This window comes from Ursus maritimus, unplaced genomic scaffold, assembly GCF_017311325.1.
Source record: "Ursus maritimus isolate PB19 unplaced genomic scaffold, ASM1731132v1 scaffold_10, whole genome shotgun sequence".
NCBI lineage: Eukaryota > Metazoa > Chordata > Mammalia > Carnivora > Ursidae > Ursus > Ursus maritimus.
Window position 1 is genome coordinate 26,837,895 of NW_024423344.1, and position 22,853 is coordinate 26,860,747.

A 22,853-nucleotide genomic window follows, 5' to 3' on the forward strand; every position below is an offset into this window, starting at 1 on the left:
AGTTTCATCCATTTGGAAAATGGGCTAACGGTAGTTTGTTCCTCATTTCTTTTAAATGGCACTAAGAAGAACCAATAAATAACCAAATGTGAGAGGGATCAATAACCAAATGCAAAGAGGGAACGTTTAATTAGTCAATCTAGCCTCAGAGAACTCATTACAAATCGTTGGAGTTTGGCTGTCACTTCAGGTTAAGAAATCTCCATGTGAGGGATTGGAATTGCCCGTAGAGTCTTGTGTTTCTGTTCATGGCCTTTGGAGGCAGGCCCACATGGGTTTAAAGTCATGCTCTGCTACTTAGTAGCTGTGTGAGCTCTTCACTTACCCTGTGGGGATTAACTGGAGGGCTGTGTGTCACACCAGGCGTACCCAATACAATGTGAGGGTGCGATGCATGGCCCTGTGTGAGTGATCCAAAACGAAGTAAAGATTTTGTTTCTGTGGTACTGAGTTATCATTTCCAATATAAAGGTGATCCAGGTGAGGCCCCTGGATCCTGGACCTGATGGCCTAGTCAGCTCCCAGCAGTACCGTATATTAGGTGTAAACTTGGGGAATTTGCTGACCTTCCCTGTGCCTCAGTTTCCTTATCTGTAAGTGAGTACAGTTAGGGTACCCACCTTGGCATGCCCCCGAGGACTAAAAGGTGCCCAGCTCACAGTAAACACTAGGTAAGTGTTGGATGTTAACCAGGCACTTCTGTGCATACAGGTGGAGAAAAGTTTGGGAACCAGGCAGAACAGTTGCTACATTTCTAAAACTAGAAATCCCTACCATCTGGTTTTTCCTTCGAATTTCATTACTTGTCTCTACGAGTACTATGCAAAGAACATTCTGGTTAACCGAGAACCAGAGTTATCGGGACACTCATGAATTGGGATTGTCTATGTAATGTGCACTGCATTAGTCGACGTATAAAAGGGCAGACCCAATTCTGTGGGGAATGAAACTTACATAAAATGGGGGCCCCCTTGATGAAAAGGAACACAAAATCACAAATACAAAAATAGGCATAAAAGTGAATATTTACTTACAATGAGAAAAGCAAGCACAGCAAATCACTGGTTCAAGATGGTCCTGCACAGGAGGCAAATGAAATGCAGAAGTGGGGGGGGGGCGGTGACCTGTGCACAGGGTGATAGTCTAGGTGGTAAGAGCAGCTGCACGAGTGGCAGAGTGGACGACCACATTGACGGTCCTCTCCTGGAACAGAGGTCAATAAAATTAATTCCACTTGTCAATAAAGGCAATTTATTACATGTAAACTAAAGGTAATTTGCTTTCCTTTTTCTAAGACTTCACAGATGGGGCCCCTGGGGGGCTCAGTTGGTTGGGCATTTGACTCTTGGTTTCGGCTCAGGTCATGATCTCAGGGTCTTGCGACTGAGCCCCGGGGTGGGCTCTGCACTCTGTAGGGAGTCCGCTTGAGGTTCTCTCTCTCTGCACCTTTCTGCCCACCCCCACAGGCATGGGGCATGCATGTGCACTCTTTCTCTCAAATAAATAAATAAATCTTAAAAAAGAAAAGACTTCACAGATAAAGAAATTTATAGATGTGTCTGAACCAACATTCCAACATTCCAATTTGGGATCAGGAAAATACAGTCCTATGTTTCCTTTTTTTTTTTTTAAGATTTTATTTATTTATTCGACAGAGATAGAGACAGCCAGCGAGAGAGGGAACGCAAGCAGGGGGAGTGGGAGAGGAAGAAGCAGGCTCATAGTGGAGGAGCCTGATGTGGGACTCGATCCCATAACGCCGGGATCACGCCCTGAGCTGAAGGCAGACGCCTAACCGCTGTGCCACCCAGGCGCCCCCCTATGTTTCCTTTTAAGTTCTTAACCTTCATCTCAAAAAAGATTCTCCTTCCATTCTTATCTGGATGAAGAGGGGAGTCTGGAAGTGTGTACTCAGAGCACATCAAGACTGCAGTCCCTTCTCCTTCTCTCTCATTTCTCTCATATGCTTGAGTTTTCAAGTGCTCTGTGGCTGGGAGAGAAAAACATGTGTTTAAGAATTTGTGTGGTGAGTCCTCTGCCCCCCACCACCCCCACCACACACCACTTCTCAATATTGTCTGGACAATTTTGGAAGAGTCGAGGATATTCTAGGAAGTATTGTCCTATACCCACAACTACTGGAAGGGGGACAAAATCTGTCTGTAACTCTCTCTCATTTCTTTTTCTCTGTCTTCCTCACCTATCCCCACATCCCCCACCATTCCAAAATCCTACACAGATACCAAGTTAAGAAATCACTTATTAATTAAGAGCTCTGGAATACCCACAGCATGAATAACTAATGGTGAAAGAATTTTGGATGCTGTGACAGGAAAGAGGAAGTCAATATAGGGGGCTGCAGGAAGGATCAGCTTCCAGGCACTTGCCAAATGACTCAAAAGCCATGCCTGCCCACTTCTTTTACTCACCAGGTCATTGCTGCTCTTGGAGATAAGCTGATCCCTATATTGGGCAGTGCAGCGGGGCCAGCTCTGCCAGGACCAGTGAGGGTGACATGCCCACATCAGCCTGTCCACACGTCCTCCTCTGCCAGAAGCTACAGCACATAGAGGAGTGTTGTGGATTCCAGCGCGGGTTATCTCAGAACTAATGCTTCCTAAAGTCCAGGATTCATCTAAATGGTTCAGGGACAGGCAGAGAGGTAGGAACAAATGTGGCATCAGGTCCTTGATAATAAATGAGACTTGATTCTGCTGAGTGAGTCAGAGTTCCGGCTTGTTAACAAATATATATAGTAGCCATTTATTCAAATAGTCATTCAACACACAATTCTTAACACATGCCAGTATTTTATAGGTAAAAGCTACAAAGAAAAAGTTCACAAGTTTGATTATAAAAACATATAAGTATACCAGAAACAATATAGTATAATGTGGTAATTGCTGTAATGGTAGAAAAATAGAACTTTAGGGAAGTCAAGAAATGAGAATGACTGTGTTTGCATATGTGTGCATGTGTATGTAGGGGGTTCTCAACCAAAACAGGGAAATGTGATTTTGTTTCATATGTAACCCAAGGATCCGTGTGTCTCCTGACAGTATGGCCCTTTTCCCCAGTAAGAACTAGCTTCCTCCTCCCACCTTCCCATCAGGGTCACCTTCTAAGACACTTCATAAATCAAGGTCACGCTGATGACTTTTCCTTTGAGAGGCTTCTGCCCTACACACAGAACAGCAACAGTCATGTCATCATTGTTGTTAGAGCATTTGTTTTTTACCCCCTTAAAGGTGAGAGGTGGAACAAAACTAAGTCTTACAGATCTGAGTCTCTTACGGAACCCCCTTACCCAAGAAGGTGTGGGGCGCAATATGGAGACCAGGAAGACAGGTCCCAGAGAGTGATCGCCCACTTGGGTTGAAGTTTTGCACATCTGTCGGTCAGGGGGTGTGTCCTGGACAGAGTCCTTGAATCCTCCCTCCCTTAAGTACCACGTTTTCTCTTTTACTTCAAAGTTGTGATTCTAAGCCATGAAAGAAGCCCTGAAAGGATCAAAAGTCTACTTCAGTCATGGCAGTCTCCAGCTTCTGTGTGAATGGGAGCACAGGTATGTGGGCATACCCCTTCTTTCCTTGCCAATGCCGCCTGGCCAAGTAACCTGGCCACAGTGCCTCAGATAATTCAGAAAGAGAATCAATGAAGATAAACAAGAAGAAGAAGAAGAAGAAGAAGAAGAAGAAGAAGAAGAAGAAGAAGAAGAAGAAGAAGAAGAAGAAGAAGAAGAAGAGGAGAAGGAGAAGGAGAAGGAGAAGGAGAAGGAGAAGGAGAAGGAGAAGGAGAAGAAGGAGAAGAAGGAGAAGAAGGAGGGGAAGGAGAAGAAGAAAGAAGAAGAAAAACTTGCGTTGGTTTAAATGATCTAAGCAATGTGAAAATCTTTTAAATTTATTTATTTTTTATTTAGATCATCACAGATTTAGGTCTTCTTGAATGCCTTGTAGTAATTTTTTTTTTCTCCTGCTCTGAGAGATCGTTTCTAGCCCATTCTGAGGGCCCCAGCAGCTCTGCCAGTCAGGCTCCACTGTTGTGTTGAGGCATCCACCCCTTTGCTTTCATTGTCCTCTTGTGGAAGATCTTTGTGAAGCTTTCTTGCTGGTCAGAATCCCCTTCCCCAACATTTGGCAAGAAGGGGCTCTCTTCTGAGACAGTGGTTGGGTTCCAACATAGCAGTCCCCTGGCTGCCTGCTGGAGACTATTAGCACCACTACACGAGGCCAGGGAACTCTTCGTGTTGAATGGGTAAGAATGTTCATGGTAGTACTTAGCATCTGGGCTGTAGTTCGCCATCTGGGATAGAGCAGTCCTGAGCAGGAGGGCGCACATCCCTGGAGACTCAGAATGTGTCAAACACGGCCCCTAAGGGAAAGGGGACAGGGAGACACATGGGGGAGCAAGGATGTTGTTGCTTACGAGCTTCAGGAATTCAGAGGGAATGCCACTGTTGGAGAAATGAGTGCAAAGAAAGAAGCCTAGGAGCCCCTGGGTGGCCCAGTCAGTTAAGCATCTGCCATCGGCTGAAGTCATGATCTTAGAGTCCTGGGATGGAGCTCCTCATCCGACTCTCTGCTCAGTGGGGAGTCTGCTTCTCCCTCTCCCTTTGTGATCTCTCTCACTCTCCCTCTCTCTCAAATAAATAAATAAAATCTTAAAAAAAAAAAAAAGAAAGAAAAAGAAAAAACCAACAAGAGACAACGAACCCAAATTTCTGAGACTGATAGGCAACTACTTCCAACTTGAAGCCTCACAGATCTCCCCTCTCCTGAACTCCTCTCACATTTTCCATCTTTATTACATGTTTTGGCATTTATACCATACTCTTTCTTATGTTGCTTCCCAACTGTGGTTTCATGTAAACACATGATCTCTTCCCAACTTGAATATAAACTCTTGGAGAGCAAGACCATGCCCAACAACTGGTAAAAGGGTTGAGTGAAACCAACTTTTAAAACTTGCATATATAAGACACACAGTACAATTGAGTTGTATCATGCATGGAAATAAAAAGTATTGTGAAGAAGCCAACCGGCACCATAAAAAAGCATTCTTTATGTAATTTCTTGGTCCAGAAACTATTTTTTAAGGATTTTAATAATTATAAATTCTAAACATACACTCAAGTAGAGAAAATAGTTTAACCCCCATACAACCATTATCCAGAGTCCCAAATTTTCAAGTTTTCACCACTCTTGTTTCTTTCATTCCCCCCTTTACCCAGATTAATTTAAACAATTTAATCACAAATCCCAGATATGTTACTTATTGCTATGTACTTTGGAATGCATCTCTAAAACATGTGAACACTTTCTTTCTTAACCACATGCTTTCATCAACGTGATTAGCATCAATTTAAAATTAACAACAATTCCTGGATATCATTTCAATTTCCCTGATAGTTTCCAAAGAGTAAGAACATCATTTAAAAGAAGGCCTGTCTCTCAGCCTGTCGCAGTTCATGCTGGGAGCTGACGAGAGAAGGCAGCAATTAAATTCAAGGTCAATTCTTGTTTGGCCATACTAGCCAAGTCTGACAATCATAGTTACTAGCTCAAGTAGGATTGGCTCAGAGTCCAGCTTTCTGGAAAGGAGCTGGTGGGTCCCAGACAGTTAATGCTGTGTAGAAATGTGTGTCCATCATAGGGGGCATCTCTGGGGTGTGAAATGGGAATATAGAATTCAAGAGGGTATGATAGCATTCAGGGGGGCTATGAATTTAGATGAGAACATTTAATGGAAATTCAAAATTTCTTTCTACTATAAATATGGACAACAAACCACAGAAATATTAGTATCTATGACTTTGTCACCAACAGAAATGAAAATATTAAAAAAAGAAATGAAAATATTTTAATATTCATTACAGTTGTAGATTTCATCAAATATTGTAAATACCCATTATTACTTTGAAATGATGTTAATTATTTTCCCACTTCTAGATCTTACTATATTCAATAAGAAAGTACATATATTATTACATCACAAATTTGGTTTATTTTATTTTTTTATTATTTAGATAATTGCGTTTTGATGTACTTGATTGCCTTTGTAGTCCCCAGCATTTTATTTTATACATTTTAAAACAGTATTCTGGGAAAGAGTCCATAGGCTTCACCAGACAGCTGAAGGAACCCATGGCACAAAGAGAAAGGTGAAGATACCCAGAAAGCCTAAGAGCGGGAATGCTGTGGGTGATGTTTAGGGGAGAAAAGGGAATTACCCCTTGACTGGTCCATCAGTTTTTTGAACTCTGAACGTAATAACAAGGGATGAGATATCAGCCCCTATAAGGAGCCCGGAAGTTGCTGCAAGAGCCCATCTCCAAAACAACGTTTCTGCAATGCTGGCATATGAGTCACAAACATTGGCCAGCAATTCTGAAAGGATGCTCAAAGTCCTCTAGAGGCAGAGTACTATAAAAATCAAAAGTATTAATAGAATTCCTCCCACCTAAAGGCTGTGGCTCCTCCCACGGCCTCGCAGGCACCATGAGGGGCATCGTGCCAGGCTGACTGTGGGGAGGACCGATGGAGACTGCTCTCAGCTCATAGTCTGATGCCAGTACCGACTCGCTGTCGTGAATGGTGTGAGGGGGAGATAAAGTGATTTGCCTAAACTCCCTTTTCTGGGAAATGGGAGTAATGCCACTTGCCACCTACCTCACAGAGTTTTAAGTCCACCATCACGATGTTATGTTAAAGCTTAGAAGTGTCACATTATCATAGCATGAAAAACTTACCAAGCTTTGCTAAAGGCAGAGGGTAAAAATTGCCAGCTACAGCTGGGACCACATAGACCCATATTCTTTATCTGCAAATTCACCAACCTTATTTGCTTCTCACTGGCTTGTGACTATTAGCATTATGCAGTGAATTGCATATAACTGCCTTATACAGTAACCGTATCTTTAAATTTTCCAAGCAGGAAAAAAACTCTTTTGCAGTTGTTTTTGCTTCCGATAGCCATAGCAATTTATCAGCCTTTGAATTTCACATTCACATCTGGTGTGACTTTTGGCAGGAGTGTGTTAACAACCATCAAATGTTAAAAACGGCTGGCAACCATTCACATTAGCTCCAAACTGGAAATGACCCAAATGTCCGTCAATAGCAGAATAAATTCAATAATTTTTGGTGCATGCCTACAAGGGCATACTATACAGTAGAGAGAATGAATGAACTATTGCTATTGGCAACCACATGTATCACTCTCTCAAATATATGGTTGAGGGAAAGAAGCCAGACAGGAAAGAGTACACATTGAATGGTTCCATTTATAGAGTTTATAAATGTGGGTTTGTGACAAAGCAAGCCTGGGGCATTAGAAGTCAGAGCAGTAGTTCTCTGTGGATGGCAAGTCGTGACTTCTTAGAAGACATGAAGGTGTTTCTGGGAAGCTAGCACTAATTCTGTTTCTTGACTTGGGTGCTGGCTACTGGGATGTACTCATTTTGTGAAAATTTACTGATCTGTACACTTATAATTTGTGTACTTTTCTGTGAGTATGTTTTAAACTTCAACAAAAAATTAGAATTAAAGACATGAACAGGATCCTCCCCCAATTTTTTTTAGTACACCTTCCTCTACAACACATACCTTTTTTTAGAGAATTGGTAATATTTTAAAATAATGTTAAGAAATCTTAAATTATTTCTTTGACTTATATAAATTTATTTATTTTTATTTTTCAGTTTTTTTAATTTTTATTATGTTATGTTAGTCACCATACAGTACTTCATTAGTTTTTGATGTAATGTTCCATGATTCATTGTTTGCATATAACACTCAGTGCTCATTGCAATACGTGTCCTCCTTAATACCCACCACCAGGCTAACCCATCTCCCCTCCACGATTCCCCCCCTTTATTTTTCCCTTCCTTCTCCTAATGTCCTCCATGCTATTCCTTATGTTCCACATATAAGTGAAAACATATGATGATTGTCTTTCTCTGCTTGACTTATTTCATTTAGCCTAATCCTCTCCAGTTTCATCAATGTGAATGCAGATGGTGGGTATTCATCCTTTCTGATGGCTGAGTAATATTCCATTGTATCTATGGGCTACATCTTCTTTATCCATTCATCTGTTGAAGGGCATCTCGCTCCTTCCACAGTTTGGCTCTTGTGGACATTACTGCTATGAACATTGGGGCGCATGTGCCCCTTCTTTTCACTACATCTGTAATTTTGGAGTAAATACCCAGTAGTGCAATTTGTGGGTAATAGGGTAGCTCTATTTTTAACTTTTTGAGGAAAAAGTTGAATACTGTTAAATACTCCATACTGTTTTCCAGAATGGCTGTACCAACTTGCATTCTGACCAACAGTGTAAGAGGGTTCCCCTTTCTCCACATCCTCACCAACATTTGTTGTTTCTTGCCTTGTTAATTTTTGCCATTCCAACAGGTGTAAGGTGGTATCTAAATGTGGTTTTGATTTGAATTTCCCTGATGGCTAAAGATGTTGAACATTTTTTCATGTGTCTGTTATCCATTCGTATGTCTTCTTTGGAGAAACATCTATTCATGTCTTCTGCCCATGTTTTGACTTGATTATTTGTTTTTTAGGTGTTGAGTTTGAGAAGTTTTTTATAGATCTTGGATACCAGCCCTTTGTCTGTAGTGTCATTTGCAAATATCTTCTCCCATTCCATGGGTTGCCTCTTACTTTTGTTGACTGTTTCCTTTGCTGTGCAGAGGCTTTTTATCTTGCTGAAGTCCCAAAAGTTCATTTTTCCTTTTGTTTCCCTTGCCTTTGGAGACATGTCTTGAAAGAAGTTGCTGTGGTTGATGTCAAAGAGATTATTGCCTGTGTTCTCCTCTAGAATTTTGATGGATTCCTGTCTCACATTGAGGTCTTTCAACCATTTAGAGTTTATCTTTGTGTATGGTGTAAGAGAATGGTCAACTTTCATTCTTCTGTATAAAGCTGTCCAATTTTCCCAGCACCATTTATTGGAGAGACTGTCTTTTTTTCCATTGGATATTTTTTCCTGATTTGTCAAAGATTAGTCGACCATAGAGTTGAAGGTCCATGCCTGGACTTTCTATTCTGTTCCATTGATCCACGTGTCAGTTTTTGTGCCAGTACCATACTGTCTTGGTGATCACAGCTTTGTAATATAGCTTGAAATCAGGCAATGTGATGCCCCCAGGTTTGTTTTTCTTTTTTGGCATTTCCTTGGCCATCCAAGCCTCACTCAAAAAAATAGAAAAATCCTGAATACACAGTTAATCTTACACCGAAAGGAACTGGGGAAAGAACAGCAAATAAAATCTAAACCAAGGATGAGAAGAGAAATAATAAAGATTAGAGCAGAGATCAATGAATTAGAAACCAGAAATAGAGTATATCAGATCAACAAAACTAGGAGCTGGTTCTTTGAAAGAATTAATAAGATTGATAAAGCACTGGCCAGACTTATCTAAAAGAAAAGAGAAAGGACCCAAATTAATAAAATTATGAATGAAAGGGGAGAGATCACGACTAATATCAAGAAAATAGAAACAACTATTAGAAATTATTTTCAGCAAGTATATGCCAATAAATTAAGCAACCTGGAAGAAATGGATGCCTTCCTGGAAACCTATAAACTACCAAGACTGAAACAGGAAGAAATTGACAATCTGAATACACCAATAACCAGTAACGAAATTGAAGCAGTGATCAAAAACCTCCCAAAAAACAAGAGTCCAGGGCCTGATGGATTCCCAGGTGAATTCTACCAAACATTCAAAGAAGAAATAATACCTATTCTCCTGAAGTTGTTTCAAAAAATAGAAATAGAAGGAAAACTTCCAAACTTGTTCTATGAGGCCAGAATTACCTTGATTCCAAAACCAGGCAAAGATCCCATCAAAAAGGGGAATTATAGACCAATATCCCTGATGAACATGGATGCCAAAATTCTCAACAAGATCCTAGCCAATAGAATCCAACAGTACATTAAAGGGATTATCCATCACAACGACGTGGGATTATCCCTCACGACCAGGTGGGATTTATTCCTGGTATGCAAAGGTGGTTCAACATTCACAAATCAATCAATGTGATAGAACACATTAATAAAGAAGAGACAAGAACCATTTGATCCTCTCAATTGATGCAGAAAAAGCATTTGACAAAATACAGCATCCTTTCCTTATTAAAACTCTTCAGAAATTTGAAATTCTTAATTGGGGTTTTTGGTAATATGCCAATCACCAGAAAATGAGCTATCCCACCCACCTCCCCTAACTGGGTTATAATTCTTCTTATTGACTTATTTGTTCATCTTAAATGATCGACACCATGAAGCTGTCTGTGATCTGTTCTAATGACTTCTTAAAGTGGCCTTATATAAAGTGAGCAATGACGAGGATGGCTTTACAGGAAGCTTCTCCCCAGAAGGCAGGGGGTGGAGTACCTTCACCCTAGCAAGGCCAACAAGCCAGGCTGATGCTCTGCATCCAGGGTAGTGTGTGCAGCAGGAAGAAGTAAACTTCTAACTGGTCAGCCCAGAGAGGGCTTTTTTCCTAATTGGTGGACCTAACTGGGTAACGTTTTAGAAAGAGGACAAGGCAGGGATGCAGCCTTGCTTCTGTCTCCTACAGTGCCCTGTCCTCTGCTCATCACTGTGGATGCAGGGCACTGTCTCTCCCTCCCCCAATTGCCTACCTTCTTTTTTCCCTGTCTTTACACAGGAAACCACTGGGAACCATGTCTTTTCTCGTATGTCTCCTTTTCATCCCACCCCCTAACTCCAGAGCAGAACTGAAGTGCTTCACTGTTTGCTTAGCGGGGATAAAAGGTGGGAGCCCTGTTTATGAGCCCTCTTTTTGGTATCGCTGAAACCCAGTCCCTATTCCAAGGCTTAGTGTTTAGGAGGAACTTAAGAAACAGTTGTTCAAAGAAGGAATTTCAGATTCTTGGTATTTCTTTTGGCCCCTTTTCATTTTTGTCTTTCCCTTATTCTGGGCTATTCTGATTATCAGTGTGGTATAGTGGAAAGAGAGTGGGTATCAGAGTTAGACAAATCCAATGCCAGAATCCTGCCAGTCACTTGTCACTGTGCTAGGGGCTTATCTCTAGTTCCAGTTTCCTCAACTGTAAAATAGGGATGGTGCTGTCTTCCTTGCAAGGCTCTGGAGAGGATTATATAAACAAAATGTATGTGGCTTCTAGAACAATGTTTGCACATAGCATTGCACAGTTGTTCATTTCTCCATTCATGCATTTGATAAACAGAATCCTGGAGAGGGATGTATTTGTAATCAATAAGTGTAAAAAAGCTTTTTTGTTACAGGATTATAATAGAAATATATGCAGGGGTTATCTATCTATCTAGTCATCATTTAGCTGTTCGAGCATGCATTCTTCTATCTTTACATGTATGTGATTCTTCTATCTGTATCTGTTGTAATAATATCAGGTATTATGTGTGTTTGCTATTATTATTAATGATAATATTGTAACAGCACATACAGAAAAATGTCTGCTATAAAACTATACACACACACACACACACACACACTGAGATATTTACATTGTAATTACTTCTGGGATGTAAGATCTGAAGTGGGTTTTTCAATTTCTTCTTTTAACTTTTCTATGTTGTTCGAAATCTTTAGCAGTAGCTAACATTTTCAAAAAAATTAAAACACTAATGGTTTTATGAACTAAAAAATTTGAAAACCTGTCTGGGTTCAAATATTCAAATAGTCAATGCCAAAACTGACATAAGAAACAGGGAACTGGAAGAGACCAATAAGTTTTAAAGAAATTAAATTATAATTGACAACTTCCCCTCTCAAAAAACTATACACCCAAATCGTTTTTCAGGTGAGTTCTATCAAAGTCTTGAGCAACAATAAATTTTTATCTGCATTATAATTTACTCCAGAAGAGACAAAACCAAGAGCTACAAGCTCATTTCATAAAATCGGTATAATGAGATGAACGCAGTATAAAAGGAAGAAAAACTATACCCCTTTCTCTTCTGCAAGTAGATGAAAAATCTTCTCAAATATTAGCTAATTGATCCCAACGGTATGTTTTAAAATATTACGGCTTGGCTAATTAATGGTTCATCATTAGGGATTCTGCCAACATAATACAGAAAATTAATAGATTAAAATTTTAAACTCATGATAATTTCAATTGATGCAGAAAAAGCATTTGACAAATTCTTTACTTATTTATGATAAAAACTCTTAGCAAACTAAGAGTAGAAAAGGATTTCCTTAATTCCCTTAAATGGATGATGGTTATATTCCAAAACCAATCTTACTTAATGGAACTGGAACAAGAGAAATATTGTCAGAAACCACTATGTACTACAACCAACACTACACTATTGGAAGCCCTGGCCAACACTGAAGGAAAGAAACAAAGAAAAGAATTGGAAAGAAAGAAACATAACTATCAGTTTTTGCAGGTGATATACTTACCTACTCAGAATAACCAATAGCATCAACAGGTAGACAGTAAGAACTTGATGGATATGTGATCAGATTATGAGAGCGTTTCCAACAGCAAACAACTAGAAAATCTTATTTTAAAAAGGCAAGATACCACTCACACAGCAACAACTGAAAAATGTTGGGTAATTAATCAAGAATACATATGGCCTCCTTGAGGAAACGTAAACATTCTAATAAAGGATGTAGAAAAAGCCCAAGTGAACAAGGCACACTCCTTGTTCTTGAATCAGAAGACTTAAAAATTTAAAGATATCAACTTTCCCCACATTTACCTAGTAAATACAACTAATTGCACCAAAATTCCAGTTCAATCTTTGAGATATATGATAAATATATTTTAAAATATGTCTGATGTTGACACAGTAGAGGACTTTTTAAGCAAAAACTTCCAAAAAACATATGGGATAAAACTGATTAGAGAGTACACCAAAGTCATGGATTTCTGTTATGCAAAGGGAACACGGATAATGTTAGAAACATACTTCCAAATGGGAGAAGAGCCTTTACAATGTTTCAACTGGATAAACGATTCCTATCTAGCATGTAGAAGAAGACAAATCAAACAAATCAACAAGAAAAAGACAGGGACCTCAATAGAAAAATGGGCAAAGTTTATTAAAAGGCAATTTACAGAGCGATGCACTCAGAAAGCTAACTCATCATGAATAACTCAGCCAACTGACATGACAATGGTCTATAATTTTATACCCGTTTGACTGCAAAAATTTCAAAAAATTGAGTTGCACTCTATGTGGGCTGGATATGGGCCTATGTCCTGCTGGTTACTCAAGTAAGGACCAGCACAACCATTGGGAGGCACAACCTGTACTATTCAGGCAAAGTAAGAATGCCCGTGTGCTATAGTTTGCAAGATTGAAGGGAAGGGGTAAGGAAATCAGAGTAAACAACAAGGTTTCTGGCTTAATTGACAGGGTAGATTCAGGTGACAGCACCCAAGATAGAGAAAGAAGAAGGAGGAGAAGCTGGTTTGGGGATAAAGATGATGTTTTCCAATCTGAATCTGTTAAGAATTATGAATTTACAGGGTACCTGACGGGCATAGTAGGCACTCAATCAATATTAACTTCTCCCCTTCTGTGTTTAGGAAAGATGGAATCTTATTTTCTATTTTTTTCCAACTTAAATTCTATTATTTTTTATAGCTTAAGGACCAATATTTCTATTCAACCCTTGTCAATAATAAAAGAATTAATAGATAACACCTGATTTTTCAGATCATCCAAACTTTGAAGCTATTGTTAGAAACTGAGCGGGAAAATATGCCTAGTTTTTCCAAATCACCACATGTCAATATTCTTGAGCATATTTTTTTACTTACTTAATTTTTCAAGATTTTATTTATTTTATTTTAGAGAGAGAAAGAGAGAGCGTGTGCATGTGAGTCGGGGGAGGGGCAGAGGGAGAGGGAAAGGATCTCAAGCAAACTCCATGCCCAGCATGGAGCCTGACACAGGGCTCAATCTCATGACCCTGAGTCAGGACCTGAGCTAAAATCAGGAGTCAGATGCTCAACTGACTGCAACACCCAGGTGCCCTTCTTGGGCATATTCTTTGAAGTGAGATAAAGAATGCTTAAGAGACATCATTTCAGACTGGAAAGCTCATGTGTTTTGGTGCCAGAAAACCTGAATTCAAATACCAGCTCTACCACTAGCAAGCCATGCACTTTGGGGGAAGATATTTAGCCTTTCAATAAATGGAACTAATAAAAATTACCTTTTGTAATGTTATTAGGGTTAAATAAAATCATATAAACCAAGTGTCAGACACAGAGTAGATGTGTCATGAAGGCTATTATTATTATTTTATCATACCATTGTAGACTTTTATCTTCAGTTATCTTATTAATTCTTTTTTTGTTTTTAAACAGGCTCCATGCCCAGCAGGAAGCCCAGTGTGGGGCTTGAACTCACGACTCTGAGATCAGACCTGAGCTGGGATCAAGAGTTGGACGCTTAACCAACCGAGCCACCTAGGCATCCCTCAATTATCTTATTAATTCTAAATTTCACAGAATAGCCTACATCACCACTGCAAGCCACATATGTCATTTAAAACTTTTAGTAGCCATATTAAGAAAGTAAACAGAAACAAGCCAAATTGATTTTGATACTCTGCTTTAATCCAATATATACAAAATATAATTTCCACATGTGACAATATGAAAGTTATTAATAAGATATTTTACACTTTTTTTTGTATTGTTTTCAAAATCTGATGTGTATTTTATACCTTAAACCTACCTCAATTTGGATGAGCCACATCTCAAGTGCATAAAAATCACACGTGACTTAGTGGCTACTGCATTAAACAGGTCTAGATACAATGCTTTAAATCCTGCATTATTTAGACATTCTCTTTAAAATCAGTAAGTTCCTCTGTATCGTTCTCAGACAGTAAGAGTTTGTCTAACAAACAGCATGGCATTTTTTTCCACCTCAGTCATTGGAAATGGAGATTCTTTGGAACAATCATTAGGCAGTTAGTACTTATGGCAAGAGGTCTTTGCAAATTCTCCCTCCTTTCCCTCCAGTCTCTGGAGCCAGGCAGAATGGGGCCTCGGAAGGATCCCTTGAACCAGCCCACAGAGCAGTTTTGGCTGCACTTCGAGGGGCTGTAGGTTCTCTGACTCTTCTCCTCGGGGTTCAGAATGTGAATTCTAAGACAAATCTTATCCCCTCCCAGACCTGGGAAGATCCAAACCGCAGTAGCCAGGAAACAAATGGGAAAGAGGGAGGCAACTTTTTCCATTTGGGGCTTACTCACGTTCCAGTGCAATCAAGCAGACCATTTGTTCTGTTTGGAATTAGTTTGGAATGAGACAGAGAAGAAAGAAATACATATTATATAAACTTACGGGAACCACAAACTGGATAAGACAAGTATTACCAATACTCGAAACAAATGAAAATGTATGAAATTACTACCTTTTCCTGCAATATCTAATGGAATATCCTGTTTGGGGTGGGAGGGTGACTGGGTGACTTCTCTCAGATCCATTTTAAGTCTATTATTCTCTTGTTTTTTGAAGTAATTATGTAGAGAACATTTTTTTTAACTTGTGGTAAAAACACATAACATGAAATTTCCCATCTTAACCACTTTGAAGTGTACAGTTCAGTAGTGTTAAGTATATTCACATTATTATGAAACAAATCTACAGAACTTTTTCATCTTGTAAATCTGAAACTCTGTCCACATTAAACGACAACTCCCTTCCTCCCCACACCCCAGCCCCTGACAACCACCACTCTACTTTCTGTTTCTAGGAGTTTGCTGTTCTAGACACCTCATATAAATGGAATCAAAGAGTATTTGTCTTCTGACTGGTTTATTTCACTTAGCACGATGTCCTCAAAGTTCATCCACCAAACTTAAACATTCTTAAGTTTAGTTTTCCAAATTTATTATCTTAAAAAATGCATTTGACTTGATTCACCAAACTTTTACTAAGCAACAACTATATGTTACATGCTGTACCTATTCTCTCTCTCTCTCTCTCTCTCTCTCTCTTTAAGTAGGTTCCACGTCCAGTGTGGAGCCCAACACAGGGCTTGACCTCACCACCCTGAGATCAAGATCCAAGCTTAGATCTAGAGTCGGACACTTAACCCACTGAGCTGCCCAGGTGCCCCATACCTATTTTCTTTTTTTTTTTTTTTTTTTTTTTAAAGATTTTATTTATTTATTCGACAGAGATAGAGACAGCCAGCGAGAGAGGGAACACAAGCAGGGGGAGTGGGAGAGGAAGAAGCAGGCTCATAGTGGAGGAGCCTGATGTGGGGCTCGATCCCATAACGCCGGGATCACGCCCTGAGCCGAAGGCAGACGCTTAACCGCTGTGCCACCCAGGCGCCCCAGCCCATACCTATTTTCATGTTTAGTGGCTGGAAAGCTGGAATCTTCAGTCTCAAGTTAACATAGCCATGGTTGGGACTTCCTTGAGACTTACTCCAGGAAGCTCTGAAGAACACACCCAGGGACACATAGCATTGTGTCCGATTTAAATTCTATCCATGCTCCTCAGCTAGGTGCTTCATTACTTTGTTTTCTCACTCTCCTAGGGGATGATTCGGGTCCACAGATTATGGGGAATATAGGTAAAAGTAAGCACAGAATATGTGTGTACCCATGAATGAAGTGGAGATCAATTCATAAGCTCATTATTTCATGCTCAGTGATTTGGATGGTTCACAGGCTGGTTATAGAGCTGCTGGCCAATGGCAAAGAATCCCACATCACCAGACTCTGTCCCCACCCTCTGTCGCTCCCACTCCCAACACTTGACATCTCCAGAGCAGCAAGGAATGCAGCCCTGCCATGTATATCTTAGCTCAAAGAGAAAAAGCACAGAGCTCCAATGTGTGATTCCCAGCCTGAAAGGAACCAAGTGTCTTCTGATAAACAACCCTTGAGAATTTTTTTTTTTTTAATGGAGGCATTAAACTGACCTTCTTTTGAAATGGGCTAGACAGGGTAAACAGGAGAGATCTTGTTTTCCCTTCATCCTGGAAAAATAACATTTCTCCCTTTCCAGCTCAGTACAGTTGACTGAATTGGAAAGGAATCTATTTTCTCTGGAAAGATTTATTTGCCCAACAGTCGTGTTTTTGTATATGTGTGTGTGTTGGCAAGAGGCGATAGATTTTCAGAACAAGGGTCGTCTTGTTCACAGTTTAAAGGGGCCCAGAAGTTGACTAAGGAATTTAACGTTAGGGAAAGCTTTTGTAGCCTTCATTAATGCTATGTACAGACTCCAATGCATCTCAAGTTGGCCTGGCTATTAGGACAGGGAGGTGGGGTAGTAACTCTGTGGTACCACCACACTCATCTGAGAACAGATAGAAACATCTCTATCTCTACTTTCTTCTCCTCAATCTCAAGACATGTGATAATCAGGGTCTGTAAGAAAGCATCTGCACTTCTAGTTGTTTCCAAAAAAGTTAAACAATATTTAAGGGCTCCTGGGTGGCTCAGTCGGTTAAGTGTCTACCTTCTGGTCAGGTCATGATCCCAGGGTCCTGGAATTGAGCCCCGCTGAGCAGTGAGCCCACTTCTCCCTCTCCCTCTGCCTGCCGCTCCCCCTGCTTGTGTGCTCAATCTCTCTCTCTCTAATAAATAAATAAAATCTTGTTTAAAAAGTTAAACAATATTTGAGTAAAGGCATGTGGAAAAGCTAAGAGAATTCCCTCCTTTTTCCACAACCAGACTTCTTTTCCCACCTAAGGACACATATCCCAGGATCAAGCAAAGGAGATATAAATTACTTTCTGGCCCAGTTAGAGACGAGACTTATAGGAATCGCTAGCTGTCCCCATCTCCTGTCTCCTCCCCTACCCAGCTTCACATAGGATTTGTATCACATTGAAAATTTTAGAGCAAATATGTTCTACTTTATGAAGAATGGGTTCCATTACTTTAATTTTCTCACATTGTATGCCAGGCATTAATATCATATAAAATAAACTTGTGTACTTGGGGGATATATATATATATACACATATGTATTTTAACTTGGGATATTTCTTGAGAACATTTCTTTGAAGGTGGATGACTTCTTGTCAATTCAAAAAAAAAGTTGACTATCCATATATATTCTAACCCTAGAAATGCATTGTCCTAAGCTGCTGGTTCCTTCTCTTGATTTTTGTTAGTTTGTGTCCAAGTCACTGCTTGCTGAACTCAACTGACAGCTCAGCTGGATTTTGCACAAGTGACTTTTCACTCAGCTGGTCTTTGCCTTGCCAGGTGTGGCTGGCCAACATAAAGGAAAGAAAAGGTGTTTTTCCTTTTAGCAGGAACGTTAAAACTTTTACCACATTTTCCATCACCCGGTGTCTGTTTTCAAGGAAGCAAAGATCAGCAGAAAACAGGACTCTGAGATTTCTCCTTTATAGATGTTGGCTCTCTGCCTCTTAGCGCATTTAATTTAGCAGAAGTTCACATCATTAAACGAGGGGAAAATGTAATTTTTCTTTGATGGCAAAATGGTTTCCATGAGGAGAAACTGGCTGATGGCACGGAGTCTGGTGTTGCTGGAAGACATCAGCGGAGCCAGGCACCATCCCCCGGCGCCCGGACCCTTGCGTTCCCAGGGGCTGGCAGCGCTCACAGGGCTGAATGGCTTTCCACTTCACAAGTGTACACCTCCTTGAGGCATTTCTAACTTTTACCAAGACATTCTCATTGTGTGCCAAAGTCCACGGGCCTGGCAGAATTGGAAATTTCACTAATTCCTAGTGTGCTCTGTATTAGCCTGCTTTGAACGTAGTTGGGACTGAATCTGAGCTACATGGGTTTCATACTTGTTTTCAAGTGGCCCGGCACAGTGGCTCCCGGACAACCAGCAGGCTTCTCTGGGAAACACCCCAGAAGTTTTCCAGGGTAGGGTCCAGCTTTCCTTCTTAATCTCTTCTCCAGACATCTCCCCCATGCTTGGTGTTAAATACATTTTAATTGGAAATGCTGACCACGAGGTAACAGAAGAGGGGAGAGAAAAACATGTCAGCTCACTGCAGGTTAGCAAAGGATAAAACAGAGGTGATCATCCAGGAGACCTGGACCTGATTCTCCATCTCTAAGTTATAGGACAAGGACATAGGACTCATAGGACAAGCAGCCAAGAGAAGCTTCCAGGTCTCTCTTGGCATGATCTCCTCTCTGATTTGCCTCCAGTGGTGCCCCCTCAACTCTGCCCACCTGTCCTCTATCAGTGCCCTTCCCTTCCCACCTCAAGGTGCTGAGAACCCTCCATGGTGTGCCTCTCTTGTCTCTCATCCTATCTCTTCCCCTGCAGTCAACGGCCTGGGCGAGGGTGGGGGTTGGAATTAGAAACAGCTTCTCCACCAAGAAGCAGGAAATCTCTGGGATGGAGTATTATACGGCTGGAAGAATCCTGCCCCCGGGATTTCCACATGTAGGACAAGAGGCAGCTGCCTGGAGCGATAAGGAGGAGATTTAAGGTGGGATGTTGCTACCTAATTGTCAAGGTTGGTTGTCCTCAGAGATGCATTTCCCCCCTTCAATTGTGGACAAGCTTGATGCAACAGACTAGGGTGAAAATGGACTATTTCAACAGCTGGCTTCAAAGTTTCTCTTATCTTGATGAGCCAGCCTAATGGGAAGAGATGAGCAGGAAGGTTGGGCCCCAGAAAAGTTATGGAAGAAAAAAATAGAACAAAGAGAGGGCTGAATTGCTCTAAATAAAACAATGAAACTGTAATACTTTTTGCTAGTGAGGGTGGGGGTAGAAGGAGGAAAGAGTGTTGAACTACCAGGTATTAGGTCTCAGTTAATGGACAGAATGTTTATATCATATTATTTTTAATTATTTTATTTGTTTGCATCAGTATGATGTAAACTCTAAGTAAAGAGCATAAAGTACAGATATATTACAATAAAGTATATATAAAGACTGTGTGTGTGTGTGTACGGAGTGTGTGAAAATCAAGGGATCCTTCTGGATTTTCTACATCCAGATCCATGTTAGAAAAAGCCCACAGTGGACAACGAGATGATACACAACGAGATGATACACACAGAGTCAATATATCAATGGAACTATTGATATCAACGTCGAAATGCACATCTACCTTATGCATCCAGAATCCAAGATGCAGAAGGCGTGCAAGTTCCCTCAGATGAGAATAAAAAGCAATTCATTTGGGACTCAAAAGACAGATTTTGTTTTTCTCTGATGCCTTGGTTGAATGAAGAGCAAATTTAGCAAAGTGGGGTTAATTTGGGTCTGACTTAATTTGGGTCTAGCAGTATTACCTGGGAAAAGAGACAAATGAAAAGAAAATTTGAACTTCTATCTAGCACTTTGACTCTACTGAAAGAGATCCTTGTCTTCCTTCACAAAAATATAGGGATCATAGATAAATGGAATCATCCAAAAATGTTGTCATGAACCTGGACTTGACCCCCCACTCCTTTACTTGTAAGTGACCTTTTGCAAATTTCTTAACCTGTCTGTGCTTCAGTTTCCTGTTCTCTAAAATGGGGATAATCATAGTCCCCTGCTTATAAGGTCCTTGAGAAGATGAAGTGAGTTAGAGTGTAGAAAGCACTTAGAATAGTTCTAGAACATTCAGAGCTTTAATAATTCAGAACTGAGTTATTATTATCTTGTCTTATCACAGGAAGCTTGGAAGGAGATTATGCTAGAAAATTCGGTGCATATTTCATTCCTTCCAACAATTAATTTTCATAACAATGGGACATTATTTTCTCAGCTGAAGACTTGAGACCAAGGAAGATAAGTAAATTTCCTAAGGTCACACAACTGGTTAGAAACCCATGCCTTTGTGGGTCATTTATTTTGTAAGTTTACACAGCAAATTATAATTATTGATTATAGTTCACACAGGGAATAGTGCAACATCTTATATGGCATTTAACTAGAGATGGAAATCAAAGTAGGAAATAGCTATGTTAAGTGTACTAGCTTAGCCACACACCATTTTAAATGGGAAAGTGTGAAATGTAACGAAACCTTTACGGGTAATCTCTGAGCGGAAAGTATCCTGGGATAAGCAGTGTGACTGAGCTAGCGTGTCTGCAGAAATCTGCATTTCTCAATTCCTGGTCTGCAGTTGCTTGAATTTTTTAAAACAATAGTAAGAGCAGGTTTAGCTATCATTTCACACACGAAATATATTTGTATTAGCTGAAAGAAAAATAATTTTTCTCCTTCAAGCTACATCTAAAGTCAAAGTCCCTTTTCCTCTTGGTAAGCAGTTTGGGCAAGCCCGGTTCACTGGTGGTTGGCTGTCACATCCCCTTGTGGCTTCAAGCCTGATATTGATCTGGGTTCTGGGGGCGGGCTGGGAGACTGGACAGAATCCTTCTTCACAGGAGCACCTCCTACTGCCAGTGCCCACTAGACACTTGGCAACCACCATCCCTTCCAACTCTTACTTCCATCTTCCAAGGATAGTGCGCTCATCTTTTTAGAGATGAGAAATCTGAGGCACAGAGAGGTTAGGTAACAGACTTATTTTCTCGCAGCTATTAAGTGGAGACACCAGGCTTCACACCAAGGACCGACTCCACAGCCCACGCTCCTTTTATTCATAATTTGCCTCCGTTAATTAAAGATGGATCCACATCCGCATTAAATCAAATGCCGGGCCAGGCTGAGCTGTTGTTAAGACTCGAATGTTCTTGTACACGTGCATAAAAAAGAAGTAGAATTCAGGTACTTCCAAGCAATTGCTGGAGGGGCCAACAGAACACAAAGGGCCCCTTAGATCTGAACAGCTGAAGGCCTACGATTAGGTCAGATTATTTCTTACTTGGTTACTCAACAATCTTTGACACCATTCAAAGAAATTCACAGGCTCTAATCTCTTAAACCCGTGGTTCTCTTGCTTTTCACACGTGAAATTAATGGCATGTTTTGTTCTAGTGAATGATCCGCTCCCCCGGGTGTCCTTGGGGCTGTGATAAATTTGCTACATCTACATTACTTTCTCCTCCACTTATGAAAACCTATCAGAATGCAAGTGAAGTGAGCACTGTGTGCTTATTAGAGCCATAACTTTGAATCCACGCTCATTTATATAAAGCAGCACATCATTTGCGAACCTCAGCACTTCCACCATTATTTGTAATAAACTATATTAAAGGTACCAAAGAGCTGCTATTCGGACGTGCTTAAAATCTAAACTAAGCAGACATGGTGGGAGCCTATTTCAAAGCATCTCCAAAGGAACAATTGCACATATTCCTCTCTCATTTTTTTTTTTTATCCTTTCTTTTTTCTGCGATGCTCCGTTCTGTGTTCTGTTTCCATCCATAGAACTAACTTCCCTAGAGCCGCCCAGACTCACGCTCCACGACTTCTCTCAGGCCTGGTCCCTCTTCTCCATCCTTAGTTCAGGTAGTTACTGAGGGAACATCCCCTGTTAACTTGATTCCCTGCCTCTTTTCTCTTTTCTCTGTAATAATCTTTTCATTTCATTTCTGCCAGATGAGTATCCCCAAACTACAGTCTAAATACTATAATTTTATTGTAACAGAACCTTAAAAAACGCCTCACTTGAGCCCGATAAGCCTTGTGGTTTGTTTGTTCGATGCCATCAAGCTTTCTACCCTCTGTACCCGATGTCCTCGCTGAAATATAACTGGGGCCTGTGTTTCTCTTTGCTCATCCATTCTGTATTTTATTGAAATGCTACCTATCCTTCAAGGTCCTATTTATTCTTCTCCAAAAACTTCTTTCCTGATTCTCTCAGTCAAATGGAATCATTCTTCCTTTCGACCCTCTGTCATCAATGAGCAGAAATTGCTGTATAGTGATTTCTGTTACTATCTCTAGTTCTCTGATCTTTTGCCTCTCCCCTCCCCCACCGCCCCC

At 40.5% G+C, this 22,853-nt stretch overlaps 1 long non-coding RNA gene across 1 annotated transcript in view; it reads right to left on the minus strand.

Annotated features, from left to right (window-relative positions):
• Nucleotides 1-22,853, minus strand: part of LOC103677573 — a 46,509-nt gene that overhangs the window by 17,796 nt on the left and 5,860 nt on the right. The window contains exons 2-4 of the long non-coding RNA XR_572447.2: nucleotides 2,430-2,635; nucleotides 1,845-1,990; nucleotides 1,035-1,203 (exon numbers count right to left, since the gene is read on the minus strand). This is a non-coding gene — a long non-coding RNA (uncharacterized LOC103677573). The remainder of the gene's footprint in view (nucleotides 1-1,034; nucleotides 1,204-1,844; nucleotides 1,991-2,429; nucleotides 2,636-22,853) is intronic.